General features: G+C 38.1%; 1 pseudogene; it reads left to right on the top strand.

The window, feature by feature from the left end:
* Positions 1-16,845, top strand: part of LOC126243660 (lysosomal alpha-mannosidase-like) — a 275,619-nt pseudogene that overhangs the window by 234,161 nt on the left and 24,613 nt on the right.

The following is a 16,845-nucleotide window of genomic DNA, read 5'->3' as shown; positions in this document are numbered from 1 at the left end:
ATAGTGTCACACTGTGCATTCTGTCTGTGTTGGTAAGGCATTGCCCTCTTGTGACCATAGAGCCCTCTCGTGGCATTTGCGACCCCCAGTTCCTGATCCTTGTTGTATGCTCACTGTACCATGTCAGTTTGTAAATTTTTTTTAAATCTCCATTTATATAATCTAACAAAATTAATCTAAGGTCATGATACACAAATTGTTATCCCAAATCTTACCAATTTCATCTAAAGTTCTGCTGCCTACCCAATCTACAGAACATCTTCATCCATTCCTACTCCAGTCCTGCATCCCACAGGTCATTCCCTTGTGGATGACTTATGCACAAGACCTGTCCCATACACCCATCCACTACCTCATAATGTACCCTATTCACACACATTTCCTGCCTTATAAAAGGCAGACCTACATGTGAAATCAGTCATGCAATACATCAACTATGCTGCAATTACTGTGCACCTTTTTGTGTGGACATTACAGGTAACCAACTGTGTACTCACATGTGTAAGTGATGCAAAGCAGGATGCCTGAGCATCAGAGTTAAATAAAGAAAATTTGGTCTGTATTCTTGATGCTCAGAATACAGAAAGGGCTCTCCCTGGGGGCAGAAGTAAAGGCTGACTGCCAGTCTAGTCAGTGCCAAGACAATGGTAGGAGCTGCCCACTCTGTCTAAGTCTGGATTATGCGATAGCACCTGCTCTGCCTTGAAGTTAGAAACTGAGAGAGAGAGATGCCACAGCACACTGCCTGCCAGGATCCTTGAGCGACCAGACGTGAGTTGTCTCGCATATTCCTTATTTGCTCAGATGCGGCATAACTCTGTGGTTGTCAGGCACGTAGGCACAGTAGAAACTTGTGCTGGGAGTGTATTTGGCAGATTTGATGGAAAGACAGAGTTTGAAATAAATTTTTTAAATAAAAATCCTAAATATTTCCAGACTGGCTGGCCATCCTGTAGATATGAATGGGCCGCCTCCAAACTGGGCAAACACAAACTTTGCCATCCAGTTGCTGAATATGCTGAATGCAGCAACATCAATAACTTCAACAGCTGCTTTGTTAAGCATGTTAATATTCTTGTCAGTTTGCTTTCTCTTGGTAGTATAAATTTTAGATACTGTTCCTCATTCGCTCTGTGCAAAATCTCCATGAAATGTGAAATGTGTTTTATTCATCTCATAAAGTACATAATTTCAGAACATATGTCTGATGTGCAGAAGACATGTCAAGGTTACAATTCACTTATTTGAAATTTTGTAACACTTAACAATATTACCTGGTGAAGAATTTACTTACTTAAAATTTGACTAACTTACAATATTTACAATCACTTTAACTATCCTAAATTTTTATTCCGTTTTAGGGATCCAGCTCAAAGTATCACTTTGTTGTTCATGAAATCTTCCCCTGAGTAGTAGCATCTTTCACTTAGAAAATCATATAATTTGCTTTTAAAAATATTTATCTTCTTATTCATTATGTCACACCCTTTTATTTTGTTGTGAATTTTCGTGTCCATATACTGAGGAGTCTGAGCACACAATTGTAAATGATGTGAGGTGAGCATAAAGATCTATGTCTTGTGTTGTATGAGTGTTCAAAATGGTTTTTTTTAAGATAGAAAAAGAATCATCCTAAAAATGTATAAAGAGAGGACAGTTAATATTTTTAGGTCTTTAAATAATGGTCGATGTGAAGCCCTCGGTTGGGGCAGTGCACGTTACAAATGATTCATTTTTGCAACTTTAAAATTCATGTAATGTTTCATGAGTTTCCCAAAAATTATGCCACATATAATAACAGATTCAAAGTATCTAAAGTATGCCATTTACCTGGTGTGTGTGGCTATGGCTAAAATTTCCACTGCAAATGCAAGGCTGTTTAATTTATTTGCTAGATGTTCTATAAGTGAATTCCAAATCAAATTTCTGTCTAGGCTTATTCCCAGGAATCTGACTGAGTCAAGTTCTTCCATTTTCTGATTATTGTAAGTAATACAGATTTCTTCAGTTTTTATTGTTTGGTTTTAAAACTCATTATGTGGGCTTTTGAAACATTTAGGCTTAAGCCATTTGGCTGAACCATGTTTCCAAGTTACTTAGCATATTCTTGAAACTCTGTAGTATATTATCAGAATTTTCATTTTCAATTAGGGCAGAAGTATCATCTGCAAGCAAGGTTATATGAGTATTGATATTGAGAGGTAAGATATTTTCGCAGAACATGAATAAAACTGGTCCAAAAATTGAGCCTTGGGGAACACCTTATGTTACAGTTTTCCACTCTGTGAAGTAATCTGCTCCATTTGATGTGATTATTATCCTTTGTTTCCTTTCCATGAGATATGATCAAATCATTTCAAAGCAATATCCCTTGTTCCATACCTGTTGAGTTTGAAGAGTACCAGGGCCTGGCTTGTTGATGTTGTGGTCTTCAGTCCTGAGACTGGTTTGCTGCAGCTCTCCATGCTACTCTATCCTGTTCGAGCTTCTTTATCTCCCAGTACCTACTGCAACCTACATCCTTCTGAATCTGCTTAGTGTATTCATCTCCTGGTCTCGCTCTACGATTTTTACCCTCCACGCTGCCCTCCAATACTAAACTGTTGATCCCTTGATGCCTAAGAACATGTCCTACCAACCGATCCCTTCTTCTAGTCAAATTGTGCCACAAACTTCTCTTCTCTCCAATCCTATTCAATACTTCCTCATTAGTTATGTGATCTACCCATCTAATCTTCACCATTCTTCTGTAGCACCACATTTCGAAAGCTTCTATTCTCTTCTTGTCCAAACTATTTATCATCCATGTTTCACTTCCATACATGGCTACACTCCATACAAATACTTTCACAAACAACTCCCTGACACTTAAAGGTATACTCAGTACTAACAAATTTCTCTTCCTCAGAATCACTTTCCTTAACATTGCCAGTCTACATTTTATATCCTCTCTACTTCGACCATCATCAGTTATTTTGCTCCCCAAATAGCAAAACTCCTTTATTACTTTAAGTCTCTCATTTCCTAATCTAATTCCCTCAGCATCACTCGATTTAATTCGACTACTCCAATCCATTATCCTTGTTTTGCTTTTGTTGATGTTCATCTTATATCCTCCTTTCAAGACACTATCCATTCCATTCAAATTCTCTTCCAAGTCCTTTGCTGTCTCTGACAGAATTACAATGTCATCGGCGAACCTCAAAGTTTTTATTTCTTCTCCATGGATTTTAATACCTACTCCAAATTTTTCTTTTGTTTCCTTCACTGCTTGCTCAATACAGAGACTGAATAACATCGGGGAGAGGCTACAACCTTGTCTCACTCCCTTCCCAACCACTGCTTCCCTTTCATGTCCCTTGACTCTTATAACTGCCATCTGGTTTCTGTACAAATTGTAAATAGCCTATCGCTCCCCATATTTTACCCCTGCCACTTTCAGAATTGTCAAAAGCTTTCTTTAAGTCTACAAATGCTAGGAACGTAGGTTTGCCATTCCTTAATCTAGCTTCTAAGATAAGTCATACGGTCAGTATTGCCTCACGTGTTCCGATATTTCTACGGAATCGAAACTGATCTTCCCCGAGGTCGGCTTCTACTAGTTTTTCCATTCGTCTGTAAAGAATTCGCGTTAGTATTTTGCAGCCATGACTTATTAAACTGATAGTTCGGTAATTTTCACATCTGTCAACACCTGCTTTCTTTGGGATTGGAATTATTATATTCTTCTTGAAGTCTGAGGGTATTTCGCCTGTCTCATACATCTTGCTCACCAGATGGTAGAGTTTTGTCAGGGCTGGCTCTCCCAAGGCTATCAGTAGTTCTAACGGAATGTTGTCTACTCCTGGAACTTTGTTTCGACTCTGGTCTTTGAGTGCTCTGTCAAACTCTTCACGCAGTATCATATCTGCCATTTCATCTTCATCTACATCCTCTTCCATTTCCATAATATTGCCCTCAAGAACATCGCCCTTGTATAGACCCTCTATATACTCCTTCCACCTTTATGCTTTCCCTTCTTTGCTTAGAACTGGTTTTCCATCTGAGCTCTTGATATTCGTACAAGTGGCCCTCTTTTCTCCAAAGGTCTCTTTAATTTTCCTGTAGGCAGTATCTATCTTACCCCTACTGAGATAAGCCTCTACATCCTTACATTTGTCCTCTAGCCATCCCTGCTTAGCCATTTTGCACTTCCTGTCGATCTCATTTTTGAGACGTTTGTATTCCTTTTTGCCTGCTTCATTTACTGCATTTTTATATTTACTCCTTTCATCAATTAAATTCAATATTTCTTCTGTTACCCAAGGATTTCTACTAGTCCTTGTCTTTTTACCTACTTGATCCTCTGCTGCCTTCACCACTTCATCCCTCAAAGCTACCCATTCTTCTTCTACTGTATTTCTTTCCCCCATTCCTGTCAATTGTTCCCTTATGCTCTCCCTGAAACTCTGTACAACCTCTGGTTTAGTCAGTTTATCCAGGTCCCATCTCCTTAAATTCCCACCTTTTTGCAGTTTATTCAGTTTTAATCTACAGTTCATAACCAATATATTGTGGTCAGAGTCCACGTCTGCCCCTGGAAGTGTCCTACAATTTAAAACCTGGTTCCTAAATCTCTGTCTTACCATTATATAATCTATCTGAAACCTGTCAGAATCTCCAGGCTTCTTCCATGTATACAATCTTCTTTTATGATTCTTGAACCAAGTGTTAGCTATGATTAGGTTGTGCTCTGTACAAAATTCTACCAGGCAGCTTCCTCTTTCGTTTCTTACCCCCACTCCATATTCACCTACTACGTTTCCTTCTCTCCCTTTTCCTACTGACGAATTCCAGTCACCCATGACTATTAAATTTTCATCTCCCTTCACTATCTGAATAATTTCTTTTATTTCATCATACATTTCTTCAATTTCTTCGTCATCTGCTGAGCTAGTAGGCATATAAACTTGTACTACTGTGGTAGGCGTGAGCTTTGTAATGGCTTACAGAGTCAAATGCTTTTGTAAGATCACAGAATATTCATGCAACTTTAGCTTTTCTGTCTAACAACGAAGTAATTTTTTCAGTTAACTCATTTATCGCACCTACTGTGTCTTTATCTTGTTGGAAGCCAAATTGGTTATTTGAGATGGTATTGTACTGTGTGATGAAGCTTTGTATCTGTAAGGCTGCAATTTTTTCAAATGTTTTTGATATGGCATGCAATATAGAAATGGGGCAAAAATTTCCCATATCATCTTCTGAACCTTTTTTAAACAATGGTTTTACTTCTGCATATTCCAACAGATCAGTAAAATAACCTTCCTCAAATGATTTTTTTATTATGAGAGAGTGTGAATGAGCTATTATGTTCTAAACTTTTTTTAATTACTTTGGTAGGTATCCCATCCGAACCTGCAGAGGCTTTGTTTTTTAAAGAGAGTATGACATTATCAGCAATTTTTGTTGGGACTGTGTTAAAATTCTTTAAGACATTCAGTGATATTGCCTTTCAACCTGAAACTATTTACTTTCTGCTCATAATCTGCTACATATAAGTAAGATTTTGCTTCATTTATGAAGTACTCATTGCAACACTAACATAGTTGAGCTGGATTTACAACAGAGTTTTCCTTAAGTTTCATTTTTGAAATGTCTTGCTTGTAATTTTTGACACATAATTCGAACTTTACTGACCTACTGCCCTTGTTTTACTTGTTTGCCCTTGAATGGATTTATTATTTGCTATTCTTTTTGAAGCTTTCACAACTTTTTTAAAAATAGTTTTATAGTTCCTAACATATTTTACAAAATCAGGACCTTTGTTGTAGTTCAGCTGATTGTGTAGCTTCCTTTTCTTCTCACTGGAAATTTTTATTCCTGGTGTGATCCATTTTTCCTTATTTGATGTTTTATTACAAAATGATCTTGGTGGGAAAGTTTCATTAAATACTTCAGGAAAACTTTTTAAGAATCACGAGCCTCGAAATACCATTTAACTTTACTTAGTTTCTCATAGAATATTTCAATATTTGTTTTATTGAAACTTCTTCTGATAAACGAGGCTGAGTGATCAGGAAGTCCTAAGTCTAAATAGAGTTTATGTACATTATCAAAGTAGTAATTTGTTACAGTGTTATCATTTTATGACCCCTTACGTACTATATGCTAGTTATAAATGTTTATTATGTACATACACCCTTCAAAGTTATTACAGAAAACATAAAATTATCTGTATTGTAAAGTATGAATGTATGATTACATACATATGAAAAGCTAAGCCTAGTGAAAAAGATGAAACTTACGAGTTCCATGTTTTAAAAAAGTCTTTGCTAGATGACTGTTTTCCTCCTTTAGGCCTCTTCTGTGCTGCAGAGTCCCTCCACTTACACAAATAGGTGGTATTAGCCGGAGTTGCTTCCTCCTGCTCACTAACATACTGCAGCACTACCTCAATTGTCTTGAACTGTTCTGAATATTGGAAGAGATTTCTCCTGTCATCTAAGTTTGCCTCCTTGTCTTGTTTCATCCCCCTGCTTCACCATCCCCACAATATCTTTGTCAGTTAGTTCACCAACTTCATCATTTTCCATCAATTCTGTAATGTACTCTCGTTGACATTCTCACAACCTGGTACATTTTTTGAACAATCAAACAGCACTATTGTTCCCCTCTTGGACTTCGGTTTCACACATGGAGTCAAAGTTATGTTCCGCTTCATTGTCCAAATGAATTTTCCAGTGCTCCACAAGTTATATGTTCGGAATTTCTTCACACAATTTGGCCAACCATTTTATGACAACCAGCAAATCACTCGTCTTCAGAATGGTTACACTGTTATCAATCTCTGATACCAACAGCCTGAGAAGGTGGTTGAAATACATCTTTTTTATCATTTCAAGGATTCTCTGTCCAGATTAGATTAGATTAGATTTACTTTCATTCCAATTGATCCATAGTGAGGAGGTCCTCCAGGATGTGGAACATGTCAGAAAAACAACAATACATGACAAATATTTACAACTAAAACAAATAAGCTAATGTACCATTCCACAGGTCCCAAGTGGAATGATCGTCATTTTTTAATGAACACTAAGAGTCATTTTACAAATACTAATGCACTGAATTTAAAATAAAAAAGTTTTTTATTTATTTATAAGGTAATACAACTACTGTAATACTTATTTACAATGAACACATTACTGCACTGAAATGGTGCAGAAGTTAGATTATACTAACACACACACACACACACACACACACACACACACACACACACACACACACACACACTACAGACAGACACACAAATTTTCAATGAACACATTACTGCACTGAAATTGTGCAGAAGTTATGTTGTACTTATATACAAATCAGTTGGTTTTACTAAGAAATTCATCAATGGAGTAGAAGGAGTTGGCCACCAATAAATCCTTTAGGCTTCTCTTAAACTGAATTTCATTGGTTGTTAAGCTTTTTATGGCTGCTGGCAAGTTATTGAAAATGTGTGTTCCTGAATAATGCACACCTTTTTGTACAAGACTAAGTGACTTTAAATCCTTGTGAAGGTTATTCTTATTTCTAGTATTGATTCCATGAATTGAGCTGTTGGTTTGAAAAAGTGATATATTTTTAATGACAAATTTCATTAAGGAATAAATATATTGGGAAGCAGTAGTTAGTATCCCTAGTTCCCTAAACAGGCTTCTGCAGGATCTTCTTGAGTTCACACCACATATAACTCTCACTGCACGTTTTTGTGCCCAGAAAACTTTAGCTTGGCTTGATGAATTACCCCAAAAAATAATCCCATATGACATTATGGAATGAAAGTAAGCATAGTATGCCAGCTTTTTCATTTTTATATCCCCTATGTCTGACAAAATTCACATTGCAAACAGAGATTTGTTAAGACGCTTCAGCAGTTCTGTGGTGTGCTCCTCCCAGTTGAATTTATTATCAAGCTGTAATCCCAAGAATTTAACACTGCCCACTTCTTCTATCTTCTTGTCATCGTATGTTAGACATGACAGCTGAGAAAGAGCAGTCACATTTTGTGGTAAAAATTAATGTTTTTACATCTGTGTCTGTGAGTTCATTGCTGGTAAGATGCAAAGGTGTGTTGTCAAGATGCAGCAGGACTTTCTGGGTAAACTGTTGTCTTCCACGTATTTCTCTACAGCTGGTGCGAATTCATTTTGGAACCAGGTTTTAAAGATTTATGAATTCATCCATGATTTCTTTTGATGAGTGTAATGTAGGGGCAGTGATCCATGATTTTTCAGGTTTTTGAAAATTCTAGCTCTCTGTGATTTCCCTATTAATGTAAGAATAAGCTTAAGTGTGCCACTTGCATTACTGCAAGCCTGCACAGTAAATTGTTCTCAATTTTCCTTATATCTAGCTGCCACAGATTCATTTCTTGAAGCAATCATTTTCAGAGGGGGCATATTGTACTTTTAACCATTCTCATTGCAGTTTTACAATTTTTCACCACTAGTTCACTCATTGCCAGTTAACTTTGGAAGATAGTCTTAAAACAATGGCAGAGCCTCACTGTCAGCAGATGGAGCCTCTCCACTAATGATAATCTGGTGAATATTGAACATGACTGACAGTATATTCTGCTGCTTCTTCTATTTACTGCTGAAACTGCAATGCTTTTTCTTGCAATACTGGCCCAATAATGGGCAAACCTTTTCCTGTTAAATGTTCACCCCACAAAAATAAAACTTTCTTATGCTTACCTTTCAACATTGTCTTCGTTACTTTTATTCCACTTCCACTAACTTTGGAAGCACACCACTTTTCAATTTCTGCTCGATTTTTTTTTTCTTCCAGTCTTCAACAGTACTTTTTCCTATCCATAACACCAAAGCAGTAGTTTTGCTGACCCACAGTCCCTACAAGATTTTCTTTATCAGCTCTTTCAGATTATTCAATGAAAATACAAAGAAGTGCATGCACTGTAGGTGTCTGATATGCCACTGAAGAAAGAAAGACAACACGGTTGCCAGGAGAGCTGCTCTCTAAGTGTGTTCATTCTCTCTGAGGGCTAGAAGAGGGCTTCTTGGAATTGCTTGTTGAAGAGTGGTTCCAGTAATTTATTCAATGTTAACGCCACAGTATTCAATTTTAACGCCACAGCATGTACGTTATAAGCGTGACTTCAAATGCACTAGAAGCACAAAAGGCATACAAAACATTTTGAACAGCCTCACAGCATTGTCACCAGTACTCGCTTTCCAGAGTTTTGGAAACTCTGGAAAATTACAAAATGGGGAATGAATTAATCTCATTTTATCTTGGAAAAGTACTGTTATGATATTAATTAAGTAGGCTGGATAGTACAGATATAGTACATATATATGATTAAGTGGTCCAGTAGGTTTGCAATGCCTGATGTTCTTCCTCGTTCTGTGAACACGAATGTGCTCACTGTGTTTGGTGGCCGCGACGGAAGACAGTCGGCGTGCGTGGACTGCAGCCTGTGAGTCACATAAACACATTGCTGCATCGCCCATCGCTCAGCCTGTTTTGGTAGGTGGTTCACTCTAGCGGCCACCCTCAGACTGTTATCACATAACACCTTTGTTACTTTGCATTAATTGTTTGCTAAAACTTACAGTTATTTTTGTAAGTAGCATAGGATATAACAATCAGTGTCATCACGGTAAAGGTAGAATGTGTTGGGTGTCCACATGTGGAAAGGAGCCAGCTGTTGAAAGCTAGGGAACACTATTTTGTGTTACATGCATCTATGCAACACCACATTATCAGTCTGCTATAGGTGAGGGCTTGCCTCTTATTGTACATGTCAGAGACAATTATTAGACAGCAGTGATATACATAACATTTCATGTTATGTCTTGCCCATGATAACTTTGATATTCATTACTCAGGGTGAGCCACGACCAACAGACTAGCTGAACACGATTATAGGTGCAAATTACTGAAGTCTGACTCTTCATCTAAAGAGTATGTACTATGCAAATCTCACAGCTACCGGACATAGCCCACAGTCCCCTCACATGCAACCGAAATGCAGTGTTATGACTGAACTGTCATGATTGACAGGCTTTTGGCTGGTGCTGTATGCTGGAGCAGTACTGGGGCATGAGGGAGGAAGCAAGTGTTATTGTTCTCTACATTGTACGGGACATCTGCATCCTCCCCTCTACCACCGGCTTTTCTCAGCTGCACAGTTGGGAGTTATCCTTAGAACACATTCTCCATTCCTGAAATCATCCAGCCCTCAATCTATGATAATCTACTATCCCCACAACCTCCACCAAAAGGTTTCTGCCTCCTCTGTCCTATCACTTCCTCCCAATTCACGTCCACTCACCCTCACTGTGCGCAGCTCTCTGCCGACACACCCGTCAGTCTTTTCCTCTTCTCTGTTCCTCTCCTTTTCCTCTCATTGGGCCCCTTCCCCCCCCCCCCCTCCCTCTCAGCCCCCCCTCCATCACAGTGTGCAGCAGACAGCCTCACCGAAAACCTGCTTTGCCTTCATCTTCCCCACCCACTCCATATTGCTGCATCTATTCAGTGTAGTTTCATAGTGGCCATAGATAGGGATCATGCGTGCATAATGTGTGTGTGTGTGTGTGTGTGTGTGTGTGTGTGTGTGTGTTTTTGTGTGTGTGCGAGCCTGCAACTCAATGTAACATCTTTACAGTGAGTGGCAATCTATCTTTTTCATAACATTGTTGATATTCCAGCCTGGACTTTCCATTGTTTGATTTTTTTCTTGGAGTTTTCTTTCAGCAAAAATCATGCCAGCTAAGTCTGGATATATGGAAAACACTGTTTTATAATTTTTAATGTTTTTATTTTTATTTTGTTACAGGAGAAATTGTAGATGAAGTTCATCAGATCTTCACAGATTGGATAAGCCAAGTTGTTAGGGTTTATAAAGATGATAACCATTTTGAATTAGAGTGGTTAGCTGGACCAATTCCTATCAAGTAAGTGAATGGCTTTAGTGTTGCAATTTTGCTATTGTCACTGTTTCTTCCAAAGTAAACATGCACGTTTAGTTGGAAATATAAATGACTTGGTAATGGAAAGAAAAATAGAAAATTTTTGAGGCTTTTGAAGTCACCTGTTGACATATTTCCTGTTGGCTTTTGTCTCAGGATTTTTGGTTGATGGGTGTTCAATGATTTTCGTGATGTTTCACCAGCACAAGTGGCTGGCATCGCCAAAGATTCACTCTCCACTGATGGTGGACATCAGCAAAATGTTATAAAAATCATTAAAGAAATGTCATCCAAAGATTCCGAGAAAAAAGCAAACAGACAATGTGACCAATGTGACCATCACCACTCCAAAGTTGTTGATTCATTCACTCATTCACTCAGTTGAGTTTTGTGAATCCCATCATGAAGGAAAGCCTTAAGGAATAGGGAATGAATCAAATTATACATTAAAAGACAGTTGTAAGTATATTACAAACAAATTATTATGACTTCTAATCTACTCAAACTGATAACTATGGGAATTACTAATAAATTACTTCATACACGTATATTTTCAATATGAAAAAAACAGCTACTTTGACAAATACCACCACCACTCTTCCTACTCTACCAGCTGCTGATTTTCCACCTAATGCATCAAACAAATTAACTTTACAAAGACTACTATCAGATGTCAATATACTGGCAAAGTCAAGGTCTGTTAAATGGAGTTATGCATAATTCACATTCACAAGCGCAAATATTCTGATAGATAGCAGGGTTGGCTAATCACATGTTCCTTTGCCTTCTTTTTGAACATCTAGTCATTTTCAGTTTCTTGCCTTATGTCTACCGTCAGCCTTTTATAGACTTTGGCACCAAATATAAACCTCAAAAGTGAATACTAGATGTTGCTGTTGTTGTGGTCTTCAGTCCAGAGACTGGTTTGATGCAGCTCTCCATGTTACTCTATCCTGTGCAAGCTTCTTCATCTCCCAGTACTTACTGCAACCTACATCCTTCTGAATCTGCTTAGTGTATTCATCTCTTGGTCTCCCTCTACGATTTTTACCCTCCAAGCTGCCCTCCAATGCTAAATTTGTGATCCCTTGATGCCTCGGAACATGTCCTACCAACCGGTCCCTTCTTGTCAAGTTGTGCCACAAACTCCTCTTCTCCCCAATTCTATTCAATACCTCGTCATTAGTTATGAGATCTACCCATCTAATCTTCAGCATTTTTCTGTAGCACCACATTTCGAAAGCTTCTATTTTCTTCTTGTCCACACTATTTATCATCCATGTTTCACTTCCATACATGGCTACACTCCATACAAATAGTTTCACAAACAACTTCCTGACACTTAAAGGTATACTCAGTGCTAACAAATTTCTCTTCCTCAGAATCAGTTTCCTTAACACTGCCAGTCTACATTTTATATCCTCTCTACTTCAAATATCATCGGTTATTTTGCTCCCCAAATAGCAAAACTCATCAACTACTTTAAGTGTCTCATTTCCTACTCTAATTCCCTCAGCATCACTTTATTTAATTCGACAACATTCCATTATCCTTGTCTTGCTTTTGTTGATGTTCATCTTATATCCTCCTTTCAAGACACTGCCCATTCCATTTAACTGCTCTTCCTGGTCCTTTGCTGTCTCTGACATAATTACAATCCCATCAGCAAACCTCAAAGTTTTTATTGCTTCTCCATGGATTTTAATTCCTACTCTTAATGTTTCTTTTGTTTCCTTTTCTGCTTGCTCAATACACAGATTGAATAACACTGGTGATAGGCTTCAACACTGACTCACTCCCTTCCCAACCACTGCTTCCCTTTCATGCCCCCTGACTCTTATAACTGCCATCTGGTTTCTGTACAAATTGTAAAAAGCCTTTCGTTCCCTGTATTTTACCACTGCCACCTTCAGAATCTGAAAGAGAGTATTCCAGTCAACATTGTCAAAATCTTTCTCTAAGTCTACAAATGCTAGAAACATAGATTTGCCTTTCCTTAATCTATCTTCTAAGATAAGTCATAGGGTCAGTATTGCCTCACATGTTCCAACATCTCTATGGAATCCAAACTGATCTTCCCCAAGGTCAGTCTCTACCAGTTTTTCCATTTGTCTGTAAAGAATTTGTGTTGACATTTTGCAGGTGTGACTTATTAAACTGATATTTCAGTAATTTTCATGTGTCAATACCTGCTTTCTTTGGGATTGGAATTATTATATTCTTCTTGATGTCTGAGGGTATTTCACCTGTCTGATACATCTTGCTCACGAGATGGTAGAGTTTTGTCAGGGCTGTCTCTCCCAAGGCTATCAGTAGTTCTAATGGAATGTTGTCTACTCCTGGGGCCTCGTTTTGACTTAGGTCTTTCAGTGCTCTGTCAAACCCTTCATGCAGTATCATATCTCCCATTTCATCTTCATCTACATTTTCTTCCATTTCCATAATATTGCCCTCCAGTATATCGCCCTTGTACAAACCCTCTATATACTCCTTCCACCTTTCTGCTTTCCCTACTTTGCTTAGAACTGGTTTTCCATCTGAGATCTTGATATTCATACAAGTGGTTCTCTTTTCTCCAAAGGTCTCTTTAATTTTCCTGTAGGCAGTATCAATCTTACCCCTAGTGATATATGCCTCTACATCCTTACATTTGTCCTCTGTCCATCCCTGCTTAGCCATTTTGCCCTTCCTGTCGATCTCATTTTTGAGACGTTTGTATTCCTTTTTGCCTGCTTCATTTATTGCATTTTTATATTTTCTCCTTTCATCAATTGAATTCAATATTTCTTCTGTTACCCACGGATTTCTACTAGCCCTCATCTTTTTACCTACTTGATCCTCTGTTGCCTTCACTATTTCATCTCTCAAAGCTACCCATTCTTCTTCAACTGTATTTCTATCCCCCATTCTTATCAATCAGTCCCTAATGATCTCTCTGAAACTCTCTACAACCTCTGGTTCTTTCAGTTTATCCAGGACCCATCTCTTTAAATTCCACCTTTTTGCAATTTCTTCAGTTTTAATCTACGATTCATAACCAATAGATTGTGGTCAGAGTCCACATCTGCCCCTGGAAATGTCTTACAATTTAAAACCTGGTTCCTAAATCTCTGTCTTACCATTAGATAATCTATCTGAAACCTTCCAGTGTCTCCAGGCTTCTTCCATGTATAAAACCTTCTTTCATGATTCTTGAACCAAGTATCAGCTATGATTAAGTTATGCTCTGTGCAAAATTCTATCAGGCGGCTTCCTGTTTCATTTCTTCCCCCCAATCCATAGTCACCTACTACGTTTCCTTCTCTCCCTTTTCCTACTGACGAATTCCACCCATGACTATTAAATTTTCGTCTCCATTCTCTATTTGAATAATTTCTTTTATCTCCTCATACATTTCTTCAATTTCTTCGTCATCTGCAGAACTAGTTGGCATATAAACTTCTTGTACTACTGTAGTAGGTGTGGGCTTCATTTCTGTCATGGCTACAATAATTCGTTCACTATGCTGTTCATAGTAGCTTAGCTGCACTCCTGTTTTTTTATTCATTATTAAACCTACTCCTGCATTAGCCCTATTTGATTTTGTATTGATAACCCTGTATTCACCTGACCAAAAGTCATGTTCGTCCTGCCACTGAACGTCACTAACTCCCACTGTATATATTTTTAACCTATCCATTTCTCTTTTTAAATTTTCTAACCTGCCTGCCCTATTAAGGGATCTTACATTCCATGCTCCGATACGTAGAACACCAGTTTTCTTTCTCCTGATAACTATGTCCTCCTGAGTAGTCCCTGCACATGGATCTGAATGGGGGACTATTTTGCCTCTGGAATATTTTACCCAAGAGGACGCCATCATCATTTAACCATACAGTAAACCTGCATGCCCTCAGGAAAAATTATGGTTTAGTTTCCCCCTGCTTTCAGCCATTTGCAGCACCAGCACAACAGGGCAATTTTGGTTAATGTTACAAGGCCAAATCAGTCAACCATCCAGACTGTTGCCCCTGCAACTACTGAAAAGGCTGCTGCTCCTCTTCAGGAACCACACGTTTGTCTGGCCTCTCAACAGATACCCCTCTGTTGTAGTTGCACCTAAGGTATGGCTATCTGTATCACTGAAGCATACGAGCCTCCCACCAATGGCAAGGTCCATGGTTCATGAGGGGGGGGGGGGGGATGCATAATCTATATGGAAATTTAGTTACAGTTTTCATTAGGGAAGTATATCTACAGTCATATATGTGAAAGGTGATGGAAACAAAATGAAAATATGTATGATGACAGCTAAGTCAAAACGCTAAGCTGCTGCATTAAAAAAGTACTTTGGTGTAATAAGTAGTTCTCCGAAGTCAATTAATTAAAAAAGTACTTTGGTGCAATAAGTAGTTCTCCAAAGTCAATTGAACCGAAGCATTTGCCCTATCTCCATTTCACTTTCATAATTGTATAACACTGACAGAAATTCCTGGATGGAGTGATTTACAAGAAATGGAAAGGAAACTGTCACCCCAAGATATTTTGTTTGCTAAGGTCACAAGTTTTATTCTCCAACATTACAGATATCTCTAATACATCAGTGCATTCAGGACTTAGAGACTTTCTAGTAGAACAACTGCAGAGCAGGAATGCATAATAAGTAGTCAGTTTCTATGAAAGATCTTTAATCTGATCAGTTTCCATACTTCAATATCAAGGAAAAATATGTTTAGGAATTACTCTTCTAGTCTCACAGATATAACATTAAATAAAACAATCATCTGTGTATGCAGAACAATATACACCTGGGTATAGATGAACATTCTGTAACTCCAAATATTATACAGGCATAAATATGAGGGTAAGTAAATTATTATCTGCAATTTAGTTATATTTTTGTTTATTTTGGTAGCACTTTTGTTTTACGTTGATGAGGCATTCTTTGTTTATTTGTTGTTTTATCTTTGTAATTTTCAAGCTGCTAGGTTAGTTTCTTTATCACTGCCGTGCTGTTAATCATGGCTGCTCTGCTGTCTATTTGCACCAAAGAAGAGCAACATTCAGTGATCTGTTTTTTGTGGTCAGAAGGCGTATCAGGGGCCAAAATTCATTGAAGACTTTCGGAACAGTACGGGAACAGTGTTTTGCCACAATTGAGTGTCTACAAATGGATTGAAAAATTCCGAAATGGCCACCGAAGTGTTATGCATGATGAAGGAGCCAGACGACCGTTTACTGCCACAAATGAAGAAACCATTGACTGTTCACGTGAAATGATTCTCTTAGACAGACGATTAACTATTGATGAAGTGGCACATTGTCTGCAAATTAGTCATGGTTCTGCCTATGAAATCATCTACAACAGACTTGGGTTTCATAAATTTTTTGCAAGATGGATCCCAAAACAGCTCACACATTTGCATAAACAAACGTGCTTGGACATCTGCAAAAAAACATTTGGATAGCTATGGTAAAGAAGGGGACAATTTCTTAGACAGGATCATTACTGGTGATGAAACATGGATCCATCATTATGAGCCAGAGAGTAAACAGCAGAGTACGGAATGGAAACATCCAAATTTGCCATGCAAGAAAAATTTCAAGACCCAACCATCCACAGGAAAACTGATGCTTACGGTTTTTTGGGATGCACAAGATCCATATTTTAACATTATGGGGAAAGGGTCACAACAATAAACAGTGTATGTTACAGTGAGATGCTTACCGCCAGGCTAAATCCTGCAATTCGAAGCAAACACCAAGGATTCCTGTCAAAAGGTGTTGTAATGTTGCACGACAATGCCCATCTGCATATTGCTGCCCACAATGCTGAAACGCTTCAGAAACACAAATTTGAAGTACTGGATCATCCTCCATATAGTCTCAATCTTGCCCC

The sequence above is a fragment of the Schistocerca nitens genome, chromosome 1, assembly GCF_023898315.1.
Source record: "Schistocerca nitens isolate TAMUIC-IGC-003100 chromosome 1, iqSchNite1.1, whole genome shotgun sequence".
In the NCBI taxonomy this organism is placed as follows: Eukaryota; Metazoa; Arthropoda; class Insecta; order Orthoptera; family Acrididae; genus Schistocerca; species Schistocerca nitens.
This window is presented reverse-complemented; position numbering and strand designations above follow the sequence as displayed.